The sequence below is a fragment of the Coturnix japonica genome, chromosome 1, assembly GCF_001577835.2.
Source record: "Coturnix japonica isolate 7356 chromosome 1, Coturnix japonica 2.1, whole genome shotgun sequence".
Classification (NCBI taxonomy): domain Eukaryota; kingdom Metazoa; phylum Chordata; class Aves; order Galliformes; family Phasianidae; genus Coturnix; species Coturnix japonica.
Window position 1 is genome coordinate 117,314,562 of NC_029516.1, and position 16,672 is coordinate 117,331,233.

The window sequence follows — 16,672 nt, forward strand, 5'->3', positions numbered from 1 at the left end:
CTTGAGGCCCCTTCCAACCCGGGTCATTCTGTGATTCTGTCTGCACCTCAGGCAGGCCGCAGGCCATTGCTGAGGGACTGGCATGGCTGGATGAGAACCAGGGGCCCAGCCACTGGCTTCAGGAGGGCAATCCAGCCTGCAGCACACAGATGGTGCTGAGCAAACAGGGGGACCATGGGAGCCAACTCAGAACGTGCCAGGGCTCCACAGCAAAGCCCCATGGCTGTGCTGGCTCACCCTCCAGCTGAGGGGACTGCACACACAGCGGTGGGGCTGGGGGGAGATGAAGCTGAACAGAGCGTCCAGGTTGATTTTACAAACCTGACTAAGCAAGTTTTTTTTTCCCTTACAAAATGTTTCATTACTGAGTTTCCTTCCTTAATGTCCCCTGCTGAATGACCTTAATGTAAACTTTCCATAGAAACAAAAGCAAAGCCCTGGTCACGGCAGCTCAAATGGAATCATTAAAACGCAGCAGAGCTTACAACTTTTAAGTGTGAACAAAACCACAGCCTTTGCCTCCCAGCTGAACCACAAAACTAATATATTTTGGAATCATTCATTAAAAACACGTTTGTTTGCTCAGTTAAAGGCCAAGATGAAGTCCACGATACCAAAAGGTTCAACTAAAATTCTTCCTCTTGTTCTTTAACCATTCCGCTGTACAGCTACAATCTGCAGTACCAGTGTTATTTATTTCACAGTATATATAAAATAGAAAAGAAGATATGGCTAGCTTGTTTGTTTGCTTAGAGTTGATGGGGTTTTTTCTGCTTTTGGGGGGGGAGGTTTAAGTCAGTCCTAACAGACTGCATCAGACACACATAGAGCTCTTCCTTTCTTGATGCCGTCAGCATCACGGACACTACTCTCATCATCTTGTTTTTACGCCGCTGCCTTCCCCAGGCCAAGCACAACTGCTTCAGTCACTTCAGCTCACAGGCCACGTTTCTTACATTTCTGATCCTGCCAGTTGCTCTCTACTACCCTGCCTAGGGCTGGAGGGCTGGTCCACAAAAAACAATAGGAGGTTGTGACGCCTAAATTCAGGCAAAGTATTTCAGCTGTACACAGAAAATTGTTCTTTCCCATTATGCAACTCCCAGGCAGTAACCCCATGTACAAACCCCAGCGCATTTGCTTCTTGCAACAACGTGGCTCTGCTGCCAACCTTCACCAGCCATCCCTCCCCTCAGCCTCTACTTCACTCCATCCAGCTCCTTCCTTCAGACTGCTTCTCCAGTTTGCTGGGATAGCTGTAAGCACAAGGCATCTTCCAAGCAGACATGGAGCTCCACACATCTTTAGCTGGATATTTAATGAGCATAGTCCTTATTCCTTGGTCCACACCATTAATCAGTTATTAGTTAATACTGAACCTCAGAGAGACCAAGGTTAAACTTCACTGACTCCACGTGTCTTGTTTAAAATTAATTAGTAACTATCCTCTCAGTTTTCCAAGCAACTGCAGACATCCCTGTAAGCACTTCATCTAATCCACGTCTCCCCAGCTGCTTCTGATAGCGCCTCGGCTGATAACTTGTATCACATAACATGCAATTCCCACCTCACAACTTGCAGAAGCGCATATTAGAAAGTTGGTCTTTGTGATGCTTCGCGTCTCATCCACAATAAATAATCCCATGGATGTAACAACTGCTTAGCCAGGAAAGGTATTAGAAAATCATTTCCAATTTTTTCACAGGCTGTTTCAGATATCTAACACGTGTAAGTCAGCTCCCCGTGGACTACCAGTAACATTACACAGATGCCTTACAAAAGGCAGATCAAGCTTTCAATGCTACCAAGGCAGCACAGGCAATAAAGCCAGCAGATTTCAAGGTTACAGATAAATAATAACATGAAGCAGGAAGGTAATGGCACTTTTTACCTCGTAACTACGAGGGAAGAATCATTAACAAGTATCCAGACATACAATGGATACTGGTTAGGTGTAAGTGAGGAGATGCTTCCAGGCAGCAGTCATTCTAAGGGGACTCAGAGTAGACCAAGTCACCAAGCTTTGGGAAAAGCATTCATCATAAACCGGACTGAATTTTCGACTGTTTTAAGCTATGAAGTGTTGCTTCTCCTTTCTGAGCATCAAACAGCGCTGTCTACACTCAATATTCAGCAGCTTCTCAATTTTTATCCCTGTTCCAAACTGGCCACGAAGATCCTGGGATAAATCCACAAACTCATTGTAGACACCATAAAATAGTCCATTTCACCTTAGGGAAGGTCAGAGATGCAAAAAGCCATCTAATAAAACCTGCTACCCTCCGTCACCTTCACTTCCTCTCACCTCACGGGAACGCTTTGCTGTACCTCACTGTAGCCTTTCAATACCTGAAGGGAACTTAGATCCAGGAGGGGAGTAAACTCTTCGAAAGGGCTGACAATAGCAGGACACGGGGAAATGGTTTTAAGTTAAAAGAGGGAAGATTTAGGTTGGATGTTAGGGGGAAGTTCTTCACTAGGAGAGTGGTTAGGCCCTGGAACAGGCTGCCCAGGGAGGTTGTGGATGCCCCGTCCTTGGAGGTGTTCAAGGCCAGGTTGGACGGGGCCCTGGGCAACCTGATCTAGTAAATGTGTATGTTTGGTGGCCCTGCCAGGCAGCGGGGATGGAACTACATGATCCTTGAGGTCCCTTCCAACCCGGGTCATTCTGCGATTCCGTGATACCTTCACACAGCCTGTTAATAGTAACCAGCAACTCTGGAATTCTCAGCAACCAATTAGAACTCACTGGGAAAATCATTTCCCATAGCGGCTTACCCCATTTCAGATGAACAATACAACAGGATGTCTAGAATGACAGGTTTCATAAGACAACTAACCAGTACCATCAACCCCTATTTTTATGAATTGCTCTGAAGTCCTTGGCCCCCGGGTATTTGGATGGTGACCCAATGGAGTGTAGTTACTTGGCCCACAGAGCCAGACATTCTGTGAAATGCTCACATCTTACTTATTGCTTGAAATGATTTGTTTCACAATGTAATCAGCGTATACACAGACAAAAATCAAGAGATTCTGGACCCGAAGCAGCTGCCCCACAGGAAAAGGCTACACAGGCTATACAAAGGATTCAACTAATACACCCACCTGAATGTGCACATAAAGTCATTTACACACTCAATATACCAGAACAAAGGAATGGGTCTGTGAGAGATCAGAGGTTATGGGATAAAATCCAAAGCAAAAGAATAATTTCAGCTTAGCATTAAGGAAACTTTCCGACAGTAAGAGCTATTGGTCTGCATCCCCAAGGGGAAGAATGGAGGCTGCAGCTCTTGACACTGAAACAAAGACTGGACGTTGGACAAGAGTGCTGGTGCCTACGCTGCCAAAAGAACATCCCCAGCTCTGCATTTCTCAAAATGGCCCAAGGGTAAGGCAGCAACAAATGGCACCCAAGCACAAAAAGGAGAGGCATGCTTGGCCTGCTGGCACTAAGGATGGCATACACATGTTGCTGTGGATCCCTGCGCATCAAGTCCTCCAAAGCACACATGCACACCAGAATCTCCTGGTGAAAGCAAAGTAATCTCAAGTGGCTTATTGCAACCCTACCTCTCCTCCCTCCACCACACAAAGGGCTCTGCACACTCTGGGGGATGCTGCAGCACGCAGCTGCACACAAGGACAGTCAACACACAGCAGCACTGTGTGATGTCTAGCAAACTCCAGCAAACATTGCAGGAGCAATCATCTAGATGACCTAAAAGCATCCTTTCCCATAGCTAGTTTCCATTATTTAATGGAAATTATTAGTGCACAGTTAAGGACAACTTTAGTGGAGATCTTAAAATAAGAAAATGAAACGGTTCACCAAGTATGAGAGCTTTTAAAACGTGGTAACAGATGTCATGTTTTGATGGCAGAGCCACAGCGTGCTTATACTCCACAGAAAGTCTCGTGACCCTGCAACAAACATAAGAGCCACAAATGCTGAGAGCACTATCACTGCTGCTTCTTGGATCCTCCAAACACAGGCAGTACAAGCGACCAAGGGGTGGATCACAATCCACGTATTGTAGGTGAGGGACCTGCTAAGAGATCATCGCGTCAACCCCCTGCCAAAGCACACGTCAACTACATTGTAGGCATCCAGGCGCGGCGTCTTGACATATCTCCAGAGAATGAGACTCACCACCTTCCCTGAGGCAGCCTGTTCCAGTTGCTCCTTCACCTCAACCGTATAAGGTCTTGCTTCACATTCGGCGAGACTTCCTATGCTTACTTTTCATGCCCAGTACCCTGTCTCTGTCCACACACACTACTTGAAAGAGGACCAGCCTCATACACTATGGCTTCCCCACACTCGAGGTATTTATAAAACCTGATCAAATCCCCTCTTACTTCTTCTTATCTCAAGGACTAAAACAGACCCAGTTCCCTAAGCCTCCTCATTAGGGGAATTCTTAGGCCCTTCACCATCTTAGTGGCCCTCCGCTGGACTCTTTCCAAGGATCTAAACTCCAGATTGCATTAAGACCAAATTGTAGACTTCAGAGCTTTCAAGGTTGATCGCTGGCTCCAGACCAATACCCCTCATTGAACTTGTGACATCAGTAACCTGTGAGGCCTCACAGGAAAGCTCCCCGTTCCTTCTCTCTAGCCATCACACCAGAACTTAGATCACCACCTCCCCCTGCAATGAAACTAAATCAAGTGCCCACACCTCGGGCTGGGATCGTGCAGACAAGGGCTGGAGCACAATCACAGCACAATTACTGGAGCAGCAGAGCAGAAAGCACGCCAAATGAGCCTTAATCAACTTCATCCTTCGTGGCTCCAAATTCCACAGCAGCAACCAAAAATGAATCCCTCCCCGAAGATGATCTTAAATCATCAGAAAAGAGTTCAGGGGGTTGTTTATTTTTTAATTGCTATGAGAGAGAAACCTGCGTCAACTCACAAATCTTGTTCCAAAGCCGTTCCTGCTCAGTCAGACAAAACAAATGACAAGTTCTGAGAGAAAAAATAAAAAAAGCAGAGAAAAATGTGGCCTCGGTGGAGGCAGCAGGCATTAATGTTAGCGCCAAAACGAAGGCAGCAATCAGCAAGACATTTATCTGATGAATTTGTTAGCAGAACTCCTCCGAGAATATTGCATTTGTTGCTGTTCAACATCTCCAGGTACACTGGGGGGTTCAAGATCAAGTGTAACACAGACTATTCCTTCAGACCACCTGCTGCCATGAGAGCTGGATGACAAAAGGGAAAAAAATGGTCTAAAACAGAGATCTTTATAATGGTTTTCTTTCTTTATTTTAAGCAAGATTCCTGTTTTGTAAAGCTGTCACCTGTGAGGAAGTGAGGCTTTTGATACTGTTCAGTGAGAGGCTTTGCTAGATCCACAGCACTCAGTGCTTCTGGGCCACAGGAACCTGCTAATCAAGAAGGCCCTGCACCACTGACCTGGAGGCAGAAAGAGAAAGCAACTCCCAATAGGAGGACTGTGCACTGAGTTGTCGCTCCTGTTTACCTGAAGCACAAAAATCAGCCTTTACTGCTATAATCCTGTCAAGTCCTGCACAGCTCCACAGAGAAAGTAAATGCAGGTACCGAGCTCTTCTCCTCTGAGAATTACCATCACACAACTATAGTCCGGCCCACTACATCTCCAGATGCCCATAAGACTATGAAGAGGTGCTACAGAGCACCCTAATGTGGCATAAAACCTCTAAAAGATCCAGAGGTGCCAGGTCAGGGAGCAAAGCAGGCTCAGCTTCCCATTCAAGGGCTGCCACTAACACTATTCCTTCAAAATCAAACGTGCACGGCCAGTTTGATCATTACAAAGCATTACAGCAGTGCCTCAAATTGTCAGAAAAGCTGGTTACTTTTCTGGATTTAACTTAATATTTATTTTCTTCAAATGCTCAGACTCAATTTCTCAGTGGGCAATACTTTATATAAGCACACGTGAGCTCTCATAAACGCACCAGCTACACAGAATATTACCTCACATAAAAACTGATAATGGGAAACACCATCTTCTACCAGACCTATCAAATCTATGCAGATCTTTCCATAAAAAAAAACCACCTAAAAAATCCCCAGAGGTTTGCCAAAAATATTTTCAGGCTGACTACAAATAATCTGGAAGTCCGTTGTGTCTGGAATTTGGTACAGGAGACAATGTAATGTGACCTAGCTGATTTATAGGGTCCCGAGAACGCTGCGAGACACTCACGAGAAACGCCTGTGTTCTACAACAAGAAAGAAGTTGGAGGAGTCAAGGAAAAGACAAGAGGGGGCAGCCAACAGGGGAGTACAAAGGCATCAAAGACATGGCTAGAAGAGATAAGCAGGAACTATAAATCACATCCGAGCTGCCCTGTGCATTTGAGGCCTCCTCCCCCCCTTTTTTAATTTACTTTAGAGCTTTTTTCAACACTTAACCCATTCATCCCTCAAGCGGACTATCTGAAATACTGAAGTTCAGCACACAGAAGTGGGGACACAGAACAAATTTGCATCAATAATCTTAAAAACAGAATGAAGGAGCACCTGTAAGAGCTATTAGATGTCAGCCTGAGCTCATGTACACACTCCCGCTTGCATAGAGAGGCTTCTGAAAACCTACAACAAGCAAAGAGAAGACACAGGACAAAGGATCTAAGACGGCACTTAAGCCAAATTAATCCCTGTAATGGGAGTCACAGACTCTTGACTGATATCGAGGGGACTGTCAGGAGCCATTGTATCTTGCAAATAATCATACATAGTCAGTTTTAAGCAAAAGAAGACAGCGAATACACCAAGTACTGGTACATAAACTAGTTTTCAACATATTCGTCTTTTGTTGAGCTCAGGCCAGAGGCTTCAGGTTTGACAACAGCTATTTCAGTTACTTCACCTCTGTACAGCTATCTGATCAGCACAAGCCAGGTCTCCATCAAAACTGCAACAGCGCACATGGATGCAACTTGCTGGCCACCACCTACATCTTTTTCAGCTCCCGCTGCAAGTAAACTACGTGTACTCTATAATAAAGGAGAGAAAATTCATTTCTGCAACAGGGACAAACCATCGTGCAAAAATAATTCCCATAAAAGAATCAATACCATTAAGCAGGAGCGAATTTTCCTTCCTATCTATGCCAATGGCCATTACAACACTGTTGCTCATAAATAAGCACCTTGTATTAACATCAGCCCTTCAGTTCCTCCCTCGCTCTCAGCACATTCTGTTACAGAACTGCAAGTCCAAATTCGCCCGGCAAAATGCTTCACTTACTTCTTAAGATTGCTCATTTCATGCTACGCTGGAATTGATTATGTTGTTAACATAGGGAAGACTGCAACTTCATTATCGGGTTTAAGTATCTGCCTTTCAGTTGCTTAAATGACAGTCAATTTGATTCTTTCAAAGGAACACAACCGCTCTTGAATTAAGCCGATGTGGGAGAGTTGCTGGAACTCCCCCAAACAAGGTTAGGGCTATCGCAGCGCAGCGGTGCTGATGACCAGCCATCCTTCCCCTGTCACATCACCAGTCGGCGGCCTTGGAAAACACAAAAACCTATTTTCCGCGCTACAAACAAGCATTTCTTCTCCTTCCTATCAAACAATGCTTAACAAGGTTTACCTTTCACTGCGAATCATCACCTGTTATCACTACTTCACTTCAGTCCATTAGCTGCAGCAAAAAAAGAGCCCATTTGCATCAAGGGAGGCACAGGAGCACAATTCTGCTGCTCTCTTCCCTCTGCAGGAAAGCAAACCCTGCCTTGCTAACAGAAGCGAGGGACACCCCATGCCCTTCTGCAGAGATCCATCTCACCCCACTGCCACCGCACTGACCGCTTGCTCCTGCTCTTCCATACACACACAGCACGTTTTAGCTGCATGAGCCTTTCTCCACTACAGCCCAAACCTGCTTGGAATGTGGCACTACTTCAGCGGTGACTCCACTACAGCTGCTCCGACACCAAAGCCTGTAAATCAGCGCACAAAGGGTATTAAAGAAATGCAAGCAGTTAAAAGCAGAACAATGAAGAGAATTAAAAACCACAAGTAATCCCACTAGGGACATTTCTTTCCTCCCTTGTCAGAACGCACGCTTCTATACATTTTGTACACAGCAGCCCCAAACCCAGGGCTTTCTGTACTGAGGTAGAAAGAAAACACTGCCCATTTATTACGCTGTACACGATACAAGAGAAGATTTAAATATCAATCTACTGCTGCTCAAAGCAGCAGGAAGGAAAGCTCTGTGTATAGTTACAATTTTCAAGTGCTCGCAAACACCCACATCCCTCTGTCAACCCAACAGCTGTGTCAATCTAACAGCAATGTCTTCACGTTAACGAAAAGCCAAACAAACACAAAGCTTTTCTCTCAGACTCCTAGCAGACACATCCAGTTCTGGGCTCCCCAGTACAAAAAAGACAGGGATCTCTTGGAAAGAGTCCAGCGGAGGGCCACTAAGATGGTGAAAGGCCTGGAGCATCTCCCCCATGGGGGGAGACTTAGGGAACTGGGTCTGTTTGGCCTTGAGAAAAGAAGGCTGAGAAGGATTGGATCCAGTTTTATACATACTGAGGTTGTGGAAGCCATAGTGGTGAGGCTGGTCTGTTTTTCAGTAGTGCGTGGGGACAGGACTAGGGGTAATATGGGATGAAAGTACAGCATAGAAGTTCTTCGTAGAAATGTGCGAGCAGCTTCTTTACAGTGAGGGTGACGGAGCACTGGAACAGGCTGCCCAGGGAGGTGGTGGAGTCTCCTTCTCTGGAGATATTCAAGACCCGCCTGGACGCCTACCTGGTGACGTGGTGTAGGGAGCCTGCTTTGGCTAGGGGGGTTGGACTCGATGATCTTCTAGGTCCCTTCCAACCCCTACAATTCTGTGATTCTGTGATTGTGCACTTCACCTAGGAGAAGCACTTTGATCTCGCAGCACGACATGTTGAAGCGCAGGCAGAAGCAGCGTGGCTCACAGGCTGGGCCCCATGCAGGCCTCATGGTGCCAGCCCCAGGCCCCATACCACAAAATGGCAGCTGCCCGCCAGTCTTGTGCACCACACAGTGCACACTCTGTGACATAATGTGTATGTTTGGTGGCCCTGCCAGGCAGGGGGGTTGGAACTACATGATCCTTGAGGTCCCTTCCAACCCGGGTCATTCTGTGACTCTGTGATAATGCCAACTAACTGCGACCACAACTCCCACCCATGGCATGGTCACACACTGGGGGGTTGGTGGGCAGCACACTGCCCCTGCCATCGACCTGAGCATGCTGCAGGTGGGACAGCAATGGCAGCCTCAGCATAGCAGCAGCTTCCAGCAGGTGCAGCAGCTCCACACAGCATCCTTAGGTAGCATTTACAGAAAGGGGAAACACAGGAAGAAAAGGGAAAGAAAGAAAGAAAGAAAGAAAACAAAACAAGTGAAAGAGGCCTGGACAGTAGAACAGCTAAATAACACACGACTCCCTCCAGATGGTGTGACAGGCCTATTTGTTTCAGCAACCAGTCAGGCATGTGTATAAACCTGTTTTTTAACATCTCCCTCCAGCTCTAATTAAAACACACCGAGGCATTAACAACATGATACGTTACATTCAACTTGCAGTTCAATAAGCAAATCATTTCACTCTACAGTGTAAGGCAGCAACAAGCGTAAGGAACACAAATGCTCTGGAGTGTTAAATGTGGTTCAAGGAGTGAAGGTCCCAGTGCCCCATCCATAATCACAGAACCATAGAACAGCACAGGTTGGAAAAGACCTTAACGATCATCAAGTCCAACTGCAGCCTAACCATGCTACCCTAACTAACAACCCTCTGCTAAATCATGTCCCTGAGCACCACATGTAAAGGGTTTTTAAACACATCCAGGGACGGTGACTCAACCACCTCCCTGGGAAGCTTATTCCAGTGCTTAACAGCCCTTTTTGTAAAGAAGTTTTAGGCTGGATACCAGGAACATTCACCCTGGTGAGGCAGGAGGCTGTGTCCCACACCACACCAGGCCCTGCAGACCTTAATACTCCCCCACTCTGCCCTGACCAGCACCCAGCCCCAGCACAACGTTTAATGCACCCGGCAGCCTCTCAAGACACAACCAGCATCTGTTGGCTTTCGTGACACAAATACCCCTGCTAAGAGCTATTATTAACTCATTAGTTTCTATTTTAAGTAAAGCATCTCAAAATTGCATTTACGTCTCCAATTACACGAAGCCTTGAGTGTTACAAGCGCTTCAAATCTTCACAAAACAAAGAGATGCCACAAAGTGGAACAGGAGCTGCTTCCCCCTCCACACATTCCACAGGTCTGGGGGAGCTGCAGCCAAGGGTGTGCAGTGGTCTGAGGGAGCTGGGAAAGCTTAAACCTGCACAACAGAGCAGCAAGCTCTGATTAGTTCTGTTTTGGTGTATGGTGAGTAAAGTAAAGCCCTAGCTATGCAGCAGCTCTCACTACAGCCTTGCACACTCATGTTCACACCAAAGGTCAGGTGGACAGACAAAATCTATACCTGCTACACGTACATGAAACACGTGAAGCCAAAGACTGCTGGGCTGCCTGACCCAACCCAGGGGGAAATCGGCTGCTGGGGGAAAGAGAGCGCAGCCAGTCCTGTACAAGGAAAGCAGGGAAGGAAACATCAAATGAAGGACAGGTAAAAGAAGCTGCAATTATGGTGATGCCTTTTGCCACATACAAAGGCAGCCTTCTTGGAAAGGAGCTTTGTTCTGCTCCTCTTTGGCATTAAGAGCAGAGCATGTCACATCTAGTTTGGAAAGAGGTCAGAAGTTCAGTTAAAGAAAAAAAAACCAACAGCCAACGCTTCACATCCTCAAAGCAGCAGCTTGGTTTGAACGGGAAAGGTGCTTTCTTAGCAAGAGACCAAAAAGTTGTGTTTTTTCCTTACGGTAAACGAATGCTCTTCTCTTATCCCACCGGGGAACTCTGTGGTAGCTGCAAAGTCAGCCCCAAACAGCCTCACTGCAGCCTCCCTCCCCAAGCCCACTCCCCAGTGCCTCCAACCAGGGCTGGGACACACACACCCAGCAGGTGCATGTATTGGTGATGCTCTGCAGAGCGGCCTGCGACAAACACCAATGGGACGTAAGAGGCTGCTCCCTTCACCCATTAGTTTTAGTGGAAAGGCTCTTTTATGTCAACAGAGGCACTAGAGCTTTCAAGTCACCGGTGTACTTTAATCAGAGTGTTTCTAATCCAGATCGGATGTTACCTCCTGCATCTTCTTCTATATGCAAAACCACAGCTTTCACGTACAGCGCTAATGTAGAGATATCTTAATTAAAACACGCAGCCATTTGTCAATGACACCTCAACTCTTACAAATAATAACAATTAGTAAAAGTAGTTGAAAAAGAATGAAAAAAAGGGTTAGCACCAATGTGTGCCATAGGGATGCCTTTCAGGACAGCCCACACCCAGCACCCCCCGCCCCGCGTTACCTGCGGAGCTCATATGCCGTGCCATGCCCGCTGTGAGGCAGTAGCCCCGCCCGCTCCGTGTGCCCGCCGCTCACCTTGGAGCGCGGCTCTCGGGCCGCCCGGCGGAGGCGTCGCGCCAGTGCTTTATTGTCAAACTGACTTCTAGCAAGTTCCTCGCCGTGCCGACAGGAGCCACTCGGCACCGGCAGGACGCCCAACCGCCCGCCTCCCGCCCCGAACAAAAGGGCGCCGAGCCCGGGCCCCCGCGCCCCGCCACGCCCGGCCCGAGCCGCCGCCGCAACTTTTCCCTCCGGATGCGGCCGAACCCGCGTGGGGATGGCGGGATGGCGGGCGGCCGGGCCGGGTACCGCGCCGCCCCACGTACCGGGCCCGCACCGCGGCGGGACGCGCCGCCCGCTCCTTTCTCCTCCTCCTCCTCCTCTCCGGCCTTGGCGCCAAGCGTCTCCTCCCGCCCGCCGCAGGCCCCGCCGGCGCCTCCCCCCGCGCACAGGCCCCGGCGCGGCGGCCCCGGCGGCCCAACCCCCGCCCCGCCTCCCCGCGGGCCGCCCGACCGCGCTCACCTCCCGCCGCCGGCGAGGCACGGCCCGGCCCGGCCCGGAGCGCCGCCGCCTCTCAGCTCGCCGGCGTGGGCGGCCGTGGCCGTCAGGGCTGGCGCCGACGCTCCCTCCGCGGCGGCTGCCGCCGGTGTCGCTGCCGCTCCCGCTGCTGCTGCTGCTCCTGCTGCTGCCGTCCCGCGCCGGCGCGCATCGCCCCCGCCCGGGCCCGTGGCCGGCGGCGGCTCCCGCCCTGCGTGCCGGCTGCTCGGCGCGCCGCGGCCAGGCCCGCGCCCGCCCCCACCCCTCCTCCGGCCGCACAAGAGCCCTATTGTACTGCTGACACCGCCGGGCGGCAGGCTCCGCCTCTTCCCCTTCCCTCCCTTTGCCCGCGCCGGGCCCTTCCTGCCGGCCGCGGGATGCGGCCCCCTCCCCCCGGGGCGGAGCGACGCGGGGTGGGCTTTGGCCGCTCGGCCGCCCCTCGGCTCGGCCCCCCGCGCCCCGCCGCTGACTCACCCGCCGCAGGGCCGGCCCCGGGCCCGGCCGCTTTCCAGCCGCTGCTGAGGGCGCTAAATTTAGAGCGTTCGGCCGGAGTTCCACGAGGCTCCTCCAGAATCCCCGAGCCGACCTTAGGGCTGTGCTGAACCGGCACCTCAGCGTCCGACCCGCAGCGGAGCTCCCTGCTGGAACCGCATGGAACAGAAATGGGCGGCATCGTTCAGAACGAAGGAAGCAACAATATGCAGCAAACCTCCTCCGTTAATATACAGCAAACCTCCTCCGTTAATGTACAGCAAACCTCCTCTGTTACTCGGCTTCGTGCCCAAGCGCAGCCCCCGTGCTCCTGCTCCACGTACCCCTTGCGTCAGGGGCAGTGGGAGACCTCTCACCCCCTTATCGCTCACCCCCTTATTGCTCACCCCCTTACCGCAGGCTTGTCCGCAGCCTCCCCACGGCCCCGCTGCTTCTGGAGGCACGGGAAGGCTGCTGCATGCACACGAGGCCAGGTGCAGCCAAGCAGTGACATGAGACAGCTCGCGGCATTGAAGACACAGCAGCTCTGGCCACAGGGTGGTCCCTCCAGCCCAACACCTCAATTGTACCTGCTGCAAAAGAAAAGTCTTGTCTTTACTATTGCTGCGTGTAATGCAAAACGTAACTTTCTACTAATGCAGTTAGACAGCAGCGGTGATGCTGATACATGCGACTTCCTTCACGCACCGGTGATCGCCTGGTTTGCTTTCTGTTCATCGATACACACTTGCCAGGAAAACACTGAGAGCAGATTGGGTAAAGCACAGTGTCAAGCAGAACACCAGGCACAACCTCATAGAATCATAGAACCTTCCCCACACATACGCTTGTGGGAGCTTCTATTAACCTCAGAGGCCTTGGCGGTAGGGCAGGCAACAGCAGTGAGACAAAGAGATTTGAAGTCCAGAATGAAGAGAACTCAGAACGATAAAATCGAGTCTGTGTATAAAAGGAGAAGACCAATTCCTGGTCATAAAGGGAATTTCAAACCTGGTTGAGTCAGACTGAAAGGAAACCATTTTCATGTAGCAATATATCCATTTGGATTTTAAAACTCGACATTTCTATGTTCTATGGGAAGATGTAGCGAGACGAATAAATAGGAAGCAGATTGTACACTGCTGCTCTTTGCAAATACACATGCAACAGTTCCCACTCTTTCCTGAGCAAGGATGAACTACAGATGCTGGTACCCACCTAGAGAATAGGAGGGATTCGCAAAGCCAGATGTTAACACGTTGATCAAATATAGCACAGCACCTTAAAGTCCTCCCTGGGGAGGAATGCAGTGGAAGCTAGAAATATAAGAGCTATGGTCAGGATGAAGTGATGTACACATCTATACCATGCTCACGTTGAACCAAATCGCTGCGCAGCTCCACAAAGGCTGCGCACAGTATATTACGTATTAAGAAAGTTACACTGAAGTAATGTTTAACAGCTGAGAAGTTGGGTCACTCAAAGTTTAACGTGGACTCGAGCAATGAAAGAAGTATCTATAATTGAAATAACTAGAAGTACTGCAGCGGATTTCAATGGAAAATGCACTGTTTTCTATGAAACCTGCTATCTCTGATCACTGAGCAGTGAAGCAGACGGCCAACAGGTCAGAGCACTGTGAAGGAGCAGCTGGGGAAGAGAGTGGGAGGAGGTGGGGGGGAGGAAGAAGGTTCATATCCCTTCATTTGTACCCCTTACCTCCAAGTCTATGCAACATTCCCATCCTGAACACGTAATCCTCCATGGGAGCAGCTGTACTTATCCCTGATAAGAAAAGAAACGTGCCGACACCAAAGCTTGGCATTACTCCTTTCTTTCAAACCCACCGCTTAAGACTTGATTCATTGGCAGGTCAGACGCTGTTGATGAAGCCTCGATATCATGCCCTTGAAATGAGAGCGAGCACTGACAGCTACTTGCAAGAGACGGGGCAGCTCACCTCCCTTATTTTCTTTTCACAATGAACAAAATTACTGAAGTGTTATAGCAAAGCACAAACACCCACCTGCAAACAAGAAAGCTAATTATTGCCACGGAGTAGCTTTCTTCTGCTGGGGGAAAAAAAAAAAACACATGCAAAGTAGAGTCTCATTTGAGCATCATTAGCTGCCTCAAAATCCTCTGTGACTAAAGTGTTCCTTTCCGACACCAAGTATTAGAAATAGGAGCAAAGAACACTCAGAGCTTCAAAAGGTTCTTGTTTTTTCTAAGGCTGAAGCCGATCCTTTAGCACCTGTTGGGGCAGCTCTCAAAAGATGCCCTCGGGTCACAGCTCAGCCCTTCCATTTAATCTGCACAACAGAAAAAAAGCACCTGAAGTGTTGGTTTTTTTAAAGAAGGGATGTTAGAAATGGGGAAAAGGGTCTCTCCTCTTAAAAAGGTCAGCACATCCAGCACATCCAGACAACTGAAGTACTGGCATCGCCACAAAGTACCTACTCTCTTCAGAGCAAAACGTGTGTGCCAGCTTAGCTTCCCAGGATCTGACAAGTTCAAAGATCTGTGCACACACACAGAGTCTATTTATCTTCCTCCTTCTCAGATAGTAACATAGAATGGAGAGAATTGCCAGCAGCATTCAAAATGTATCTATTGGTACTGGGAGTCACCTACCAATACCGAAGCAAAGATGACGTCTCATAGCTGTATTATTGAGGAAAGTCATTGTATCTCTTACCTAAAAGAGTTGGAAAACTGCATGCCCCAAACTGGGATTTAATCATTACGGTTTCTGATCATAGAAATCATAATAGAATGGCCTGGGTTGAAAAGGACCACAATGATCATCCAGTTTCAACCCCCTGCTATGTGCCAGGTCCAACCAACCACCAGCCCAGGCTGCCCAGAGCCACAATCCCAGCCTGGCCTTTGAATGCTCCAGGGATGGGGCATCCACAACCTCCTTGGGCAACCTGTTTCCATGCATCACCACCTTCCCTGTGTGAGAACCTTTCCTAATCTCTAACCTAAACCTCCCCTGTCTCAGTTTAAAACCACTCCCCCTTGTCCTTAGAAGAGAATGAAGTAGGAAGAAAAAAGAAATACATACCTCTTCTCCTGACACCAAATCCTTTGAGGTCCTAGCATTGTGGAGGTGGTGATATGGAGAATCTGTAAAAGCATGTTTCTTTCAGTGTTTGCAGTTTGGGAACATCAGACAAACGCTTGTTTAAATACAGTTCAAGAGCCTCTTAACCTTGTTTCCTTCACTTATTAACTTCAGCAGATGCTTTTAAGGACAAGCTTCCTATAGTGTTTTTTACCAGAACGGTGGGAGAAAAAAACATCCACGTGGATTTAGAGGACTTCATTAGGACCTTTGGCAGCACCTGTAAAGTTACAGCATTGTGATTGCTTGTGCGATTGGAAAGTGGATGCTCATACTTGACAGATCCTGGTCACGTTGCTTAATGCATTCCAGAAGAGTAGTCAGATACTCCAGCCAGCAAAGCGTACGTAGCCAAAGATTAACACTGGATGCACTTAAAAAACCAACACCAACCAACAACAACGTACAGTTGCACTTTCTTTGTGGGCTCAGAAAACTTCAGTGTTTCTCACTTCCCCCTCTGTTTTCCCCTCTTACTCAGAACCAGCAATGATCACAGATGCATCAGCAAGACTGCATGACCACAGACGTTACTAGCAACAGCCTTCAGGCAATAGGGCATCCTGATGTAACGAAAGCAGTGCAAAGAATTCTTCTAGAAAGCCGGACAGACAGAGAAGCACAAAAAAGAAACAGCACAAAGGAGTCAATAAGGAACTGAACAGAAGTCTTACAGTTGAGGAACGACTCAGGTAGACACCTGGGCTGTTTCTAGATCTTAAAGGATTCTGTTCACTCCAGCTTTATTTAATCTTCAGGGATAAAAGACTGGGGAATTGACAAATTCTACAAGGCGTTATCAGCAACAGTAATTTAAATACACACTGAAAGCTGAGTGCTGTGAGAATAAAGCCTACATGCTTAGAAGTCATCATTTGAAAGAAGAAGATAATCAGATACAGAGCTCCCCCGGAAGCATAAATCAGTAAAAGTCATTTTTGCCCCTATTAGTCAGAAGGACTGAAGCACATATTTTGTAATACAAAGTTTCAAGCTCCTTTTTGGAATGGAAAATATTTGTCCCAGTTATATAAGTGCAGCCTGGTATGTGGATT

General features: G+C 48.5%; 1 protein-coding gene across 4 annotated transcripts in view; it reads right to left on the reverse strand.

The window, feature by feature from the left end:
• JADE3 (jade family PHD finger 3) overlaps positions 1-12,133 on the reverse strand; it is a 54,813-nt gene extending 42,680 nt beyond the window's left edge. Inside the window, exon 1 of one of the 4 annotated variants that reach the window (XM_015851206.2) lies at positions 12,002-12,133. The gene's annotated coding sequence lies outside the window, so the exon portion shown is untranslated. Of the gene's footprint in view, positions 1-11,805; positions 11,859-12,001 lie in introns of those variants that run through there. The other 3 variants (XM_015851218.2, XM_015851211.2, XM_015851226.1) reach the window with 3 other exon arrangements.
• Positions 12,134-16,672: the final 4,539 nt, after the last annotated feature.